We start from the raw sequence: 7,345 nt of genomic DNA on the forward strand, positions 1-7,345 counted from the left end.
TGCAACGACTTAGCACATAGGGGAATAGAATCAAATGACGAACCCGCCACCTCTCGGATGGGGCACGCGAAGCGTCTAATCTACGGAAGAGCTTTCGCCTAATCCTAGACTAAACAAACTTGCATATAATAGGCACCACTATTCACTTACACAAGTTAGGCTCACAATGTCTTGCCAAACCTAGCCTATGCATTCCAATCAAATCCCAATCAAATAGCATTTGCAACTACTACTCAATTAGTCATGGATGTCCTATCACCAAATCTCATATAATCACAACATCAATCATGTCCCTAAATTTTCCCTAAATTCAATCCCAAGGCTTCAACCCTAACCTCTAGACTAAACTACTCAATTAGCATGATTAACATCAACATTAAACTAACATTAATCCTAATCATGAAACTAATTGAATTAATGAAGCTAATTGAATCAAGAAAATTCAGAAAATTCAAACATCCAAAAATTGGGGAAAAATCAAGAACATTCAAAATGTGAAACTAATTCTAGAATTCAAGCATGAAATCAAAGCATAAACGAAATTAATGAAGCATTAAAGAATTGAAAGAATAAATCAAAAGAAGAATTAGAATTATACCTTGAAATGAAGAAATTGCATCAAACTTGAAGAACAAAATTGAAGAACAAAACTCAATTGAAGAGGAAAGAAATCTGAAAATTAATGATTGAATTCAAATAAGAATCAAGAATTTGAAGCAATGAATCATAATCCTAATCTCTAATCTAATCCCTAAAGTAATTCTCTCCCTAGAATTCTAATTCTAAAATTTGAAAATGAAAACTAAAAACTAATTACGTCAAAACTGATTTGCGATTTCTCGTGTTTAAAGTGCTCCGCCCAGCTGTGCGACTACACGAGAAAGGTTGTGTGCTCGCACCAACAGAGGCTGAGTTCCTGCCTTGACTTAGCCAATTCTTGCGCACACAAGCAGCTCGATCGCATAGGTACTTCCATTCGATCGCACAGACACAGCAGCTGGTTCTGCGCGTGTGGCTGTACTGCTTGGCTGTTGTCCTGCCTGGGTCTGTGCTGCGTGTTCTGCTATGATGTTGTCCTGCCTGGGTCTGTGCTGCGTGTTCTGCTATGATGTTGCTGCTTGTTGTTGTACCATGCTGTGGCTGCTTGTGATGGCTTAATCAAGAGCAGAAGGATGTTGTATGATGGCTAAGTAGTTCACGTGCCATGCTAAGCTATTGCTGCTGTTGTTCGCTTGAGCTATTGTTGTGAGTGCACAGCTACTGTGGCTGTTATTCTGCTTGTTGCTGCTGTTGTTCGCTTGAGCTATTGCTGTGAGTGCACAGCTACTGTGGCTGCTATTCTGCTTGTTACTGCTGTTAACATGGAGCTACAAGGCTTCCCTCAAGGCAGTGCAAAGGAGCTCGTCGCTGCACTCAATCAAACAACGAATAGCCAAGTTATTCAAATTGCCTAGCACACTTATTAAATCGCATAGAATTTTATTAATTCGTATCGAATGTTTGCAAATCGTAAAACCATATTTCAACATCGTCAAGCATAATGGCACAATATTTAAACGTGTTAATACTCAAAACGACCTTTGCGCAAAGAGAATGCGCACAAAAAGCACATTTAGAGCAAAAACGACTACAATATACACAAGACGAGAAAATATTACGATTAATGCAAAAATGCGATAAACGAACTAAAAACGATAAAAGTAAGTGAAAATAATAATAAAATGCTAATAAAATGAACTAAAATCCTAAGCTAAGAGCGACATAAATGTCGCTCATCACTTGTCGCATGAGCCCCGTTTTCATAGAAGAACTCGAGGTTTCATCCCCCAAGTGTTTACCTTTGCTTTCTTTTTCTTGAGGTAGAAATATTCTTATGGCCTTTCAGAGTCCTCTAAAGCAATGGTCGAACTATACGAACGGATATGTGCAGGGTGATTATCATGCATGTTCGTTGTAGCAGAATGATCGAAGTTCTCATATAATCATGATTATTTATTGCCCTATTAGTTTGGAGCAATTTTCAAGTTCTAAGTAGTTAACCTTCATAAGTTGCCCTTAAAATAGGCTTATAAGTTGCCGATTATAAGGGCAACATATGGGGGGATCACTTTTGTGAAATTATCAAAAGTTGCCCTTAACAAGGGCAACTTATAATCTTATAAGTTGCCCTTGTTTGCAACAAGGGAAACTTATGTGAAACTTATAAGTTGCCCTTGTTGCATACAAGGGCAACTTATAAGCATCACATAAGTTGCTCTTGTTTGAAACAAGGGCAACTTATAAGCTTCACAGAAGTTGCTCTTGTTGCAAACAAGGACAACTTTTGAGTTTTTTTTTTTTTTTTTTAAAATCTGCAATATAATTCCTGATATTTTGCAATATAAAATTCTGCAATATAATTTATAGAATACTGTTTCACCAAACATCAGCTTGACATTCCTCAAAAATGATATAAATTTCAAATTTCCAATAATATTACCGAATTAATTCAAATGTAATTAATTAAATCGATAAATAACAAAATAATGTAAGAGTCACTGATAACTACAAGCCTGCTCTATTTATTACACTCAGGGTAGTTCACAATCGTTGAAGTAAGTAGCCCACTTATCTCGAACTTCATCCAACTCCTCTTTGGTAAAGGGCACCTCCCTTGGAGTTGTGAAAACCTTTAAAAGAACAACGTACATTCAAACCAATAAATTAAATTAATTCTCATATGCGAAAACAGAAATTATATTGGTCGTGAAAACAACTTTCTGAGTGTACTAAGAATCATTTCAAGTTCTTTACGCACATCTAAGGCTCACTTAGCTCGATATAGATCATATTTGGCAAAAAATGACATTTACGATCCCAAATATCAACAAATGAACCTAAATACACTTTCTAAATCTTTTTCATGATTCATATGATTAGTTATATGTTTATAAGACTCATTTCAAGTTCGTTATGCACGCTTATGGGTCATTTGGGTCGATATAGGTCATTTATGGCCAAAAATGACATTTTCGATCCCAACTACCAACAAACGAACTTATTTCCACATTCTAACCCTTTTTCATGATTCATATGATTAGTTATATATTTATGAAACTCATTTCAAGTTCGTTATGCACGCCTATGGTTCATTTGGGTCGATATAGGTCATTTATGGCCAAAAATGGCATTTTCGATCTCATCTATCAACGAAAGAACTTATATTCAAATTCTAAACTTTTTTGATGATTCATATGATTAATTATATGTTCATAAGACTCATTTCAATTTCTTTATGCATGCCTATGGGTCATTTGAGTCGATATAGGTCATTTATGGCCAAAAATGGCATTTTCGATACCAACTACCAACAAACCAACCTATTTCCACATTCTAAATCTTTTTAATGATTCATATTATTAGTTATATGATTATGAAATTAATTTCAAGTTCTTTATGCACGCCTATGGTTCATTTGAGTCGATATAGGTCATTTATGGCCAAAAATGGCATTTTCGATCCCAACTACCAACAAACGAACTTAAATTCAAATCTTAACCTTTTTAATGATTCATATGATTATTTATATATTTATGAAACTCATTTCAAGTTCATTATGCACGCCTATGGGTCATTTGGGTCGATATAGGTCATTTATGGCCAAAAAATGGCATTTTCGAACCCAACTACCAACAAACGAACCTATTTCCACATTCTAAACCTTTTTAATGATTCATATGATTATTTATATGTTTATGAAACTCATTTAAAGTTCATTATGCACGCCTATGGTTCATTTGGGTCGATATAGGCCATTTATTGACTATATAGTCAAAATATGACATATAACGATCAAACGAGCTTTAAATGTGCATAAATTGACCAAATTAGATGAGAATGAGGATCGATAACGTAATACTAAGTATATTAAACATGTAAAGGGTTAAGAATTACTATTTTGGTTCATTAGATGAGTTGGGAGCGAAAATAGCTATTTTAGTCAAAATATGACATAAAACAATCAAATGAGCCTTAAATGTGCATAACTTGATCAAAGTAGATGAGATGAGTATTGGAAACCTAATCATAAGTATGTTAAACATAAAAAGGGTTTATAATACCTATTTTGGTTCATTAGTTGAGAGTTGGGAGCGAAAACGACCATTTTAAGTCAAAATATGACATAAAATGATCAAACGGGCCATAAATGTGCATAACTTGATCAAAGTAGATGAATTGTGTTTTGGAAAACTAATAATAAGTATGTTAGACATTAAAAGGGTTTATAATCACTAGCTTGCTTGAATTTTTAGCCTTTCCATTCTTATTCTCTAGGAAATCTTGCTTGCCCTTATTTTAGTTTATCTAGCTCTAGGCTTAGTTTCAGTATATTCTCCCATTTTATTCTCTTTTTCTTCTATATAGCTCTAGGATTTGGGGATTGCTAACTGCTAAATCATGCAGCAACAACAGCACAACAACAACTGCATGCAGCAACAGCAGCACAAAAGCTGCAACAACATGCAACAACAACGACTGCTAACTGTTGTGGCTGTGTTGTGCTCTGCCATGGCTCTGCTGCTGTTGTTGGCTCTGCTGTGGTAGTGTTATTTTTCTGCTTGCTGATCAGTAGTAGATCAGTAACAAGAACACGGCAAATTAATAGCAGATCTGTATTTCACAAGCAATGGGCTTTAAGCAATGGAATACGCAATCACAATTAAGTAAATCACAATTAGCAGATATGTTTGATCTATCTGTATCAATATTAACACGAGGAATAATCCAAGTAGAAGGTTGTTGTAACATATTAGAAGATACAAGCTGCATATATTTCCCTCTGGGGGAAAAACGAATACTCAGGTTTTAATTTAAATTCTACTTTAGGCAGTCAAAATCAATGGCATAGGAGTTTACCTACTGCTGGACGAACAAATTGAGTCTAGGAAAAGATGCAGAGCTATCTTGGTGAGCAGTTGAGCTGTGCCTGAATATGCCTTAGATACTTTTAGCAAAAGAAGAAGCTGAATTGACCCTAGTTAGATCCGCATACCACTTTCTGAACTTTCCATACATGCTGGAATGTATAGCACAATGAACCAAATAACTCAGCACATATCTTTAAGGTAAATTAAAGTAGAAGAATGTTTTGATTTTGTGATCTGATAGCATGTCAAAATCCAGCAATTAGAGTAAAGGATATTTTTACACATCAAATTTGCTTCTGGTAAAGTTCCCATGTGAATAAGAAAGAATGGTTTCAAGGACAATTTAAGTAGAGGACACAACACAAGTTATAAGTCATCAAATACCTTAAATGAGGGGAATATCCACCAACATGCAGCAAATCACTAATTCTTGTTGAAGACAATACAAACACAGAAGAGACATCAACCAAAAAAACACAAACCACAAAATTTTGTGTACCTTTGTTAGCCTTGATAGGAAGCTCCATGGACTCGACTACATCTTTAAGGAAAGGAAATCCCATGCGGTAGTTCACAGAATTTCGATATCCTTTCAAAACAAAGGCCTCCAGATCATCTGTCCATTCTAGCAGAGAAAGCTACAAATAAAAACATTTTAGAAGGAGGATAGCATACGTAAAAAAAATTCGCCTGAAAAAGTCCAACACACACAAAACTACATGCAATATATTGAGAACATGGCGAGAAAAACCCAATTTTAGGGAACAAACAAACTCCGTGATATCCACACAGGAAAATTTGCATAAGGCTAAATATTGTACAGATAATGAATCTGCAGTCGCTAAATTTCCAATTCAGGCCTGTAAAATTCAACTATCATGGCATTTGCACATTTATTTACAACAAAGATGCAAAGTATACCAGCAAACATTAATCAATACCGGAAAGCAGCAAAAACCACCGTCACTCAGCCCGAACTCTAATGGAACAGAATAGTTGAATGAGAAAACTATACCAGCACAAAAGTTCCTAAAAATTAAAACTTTCATACGCAAAAATTACATGGAAACCCCATCATAATAACCTTGAACTGAAACTGCACATATTCCAAATTAATTATCCAACAACACAATCATTTGTGCTCAATACCAAGCCACACAATATATCCAAGAATGCAACAATATAAGAAAGTTCGGTATATGATAAATTGATAACTACTGCATGTGGATGTCAAGTAAAATAACGGAGAGTGGTTCTGGCATAAAACTATGTCTCCAGCTATGTGAGTGACAGGAGACTCTCATTGTCTCTAACCCTTCCGTTCTTTATAAGCATGTGAGTGAGCAGTGGAGGGGACTCGGGACCCCATGACTTTGGTGGTTTTGACTAGAATTTTGGTTGACTATAACATGATTAATATTAAACACAGGTATCATTCACCACATGCACCAAAAACCAAAGCACCGTAAACACTGGGAAAGAAAAGAACATGGATTTCAACATTGAACGATGGAGAGCATAGCCAAAGTAAATACTTATTATGGTGGAGTAGCATTTCCATGGACATTCTAAGTAACTTTCCTTGTAACAATACATATAAAATTTTACCATCAACGTCAAGTATTACTGCTTATCAAACAGGCGCTAAATCGTGTAAGATGAAATTGAACAAGAATAACTTCAAATTTTAACAAATAAAAACCACATATGAAACAAAGATTTCACAACACAAGTACAGGCTATCAAAAACTAACAAATAAAAGTGAGTAAAAGAATATCCAATTAGAAATGGATGGTTAACAAGGAAGTGAGGAACAAGCCAAAATTTAATACCTGCGGTCAGGAGCATACTTCCAAAAGTTCCATAGAATATTGGACTTACCATCGTTTGCGAACATCCTTGTATGAACTATGAAGTGTCCAAGTTTATTCCTTACAGATTTTCCTAAACGTAAGTGTACGTTGTGAGAACATGAAATGGAGATACGACAAATTCAAGACAGTTGATAACTTGATACCATAAAGTAATGAAATATTTGACTCTCACCTCGGCAGAATTATGCCTTGCACACGTATACTCAGTATCAAATTACTGTGCTTCTAGTTCCTGTATCAAGATATTTTCACATAAACAATACTTAGCATATGAGTTAACAGTTTTCTTACTAGTTAACAGTTCTCTTTTGAGTTTAAAGTTTGGGCAGTATGCACTGCAGATTTGGTAGCGTATTATACGGCTGAATAGTAGTACGTAATGGACATGGTATCATCAGCAAAAGACTAGAACTTTTTCATTATTTACTAAAAGAAGAAAATATGTTTTTTACAAATAAATTGGAGTTAACATTAATTATGACAGAAACTACTCCAATTTACAGGATAACCCCCCCAAGAAATTATCATATGACCTAATGATATTTCAGGTTCACTTGGAATTA

Source organism: Spinacia oleracea, chromosome 6 (assembly GCF_020520425.1).
Source record: "Spinacia oleracea cultivar Varoflay chromosome 6, BTI_SOV_V1, whole genome shotgun sequence".
NCBI classification, from domain to species: Eukaryota; Viridiplantae; Streptophyta; class Magnoliopsida; order Caryophyllales; family Amaranthaceae; genus Spinacia; species Spinacia oleracea.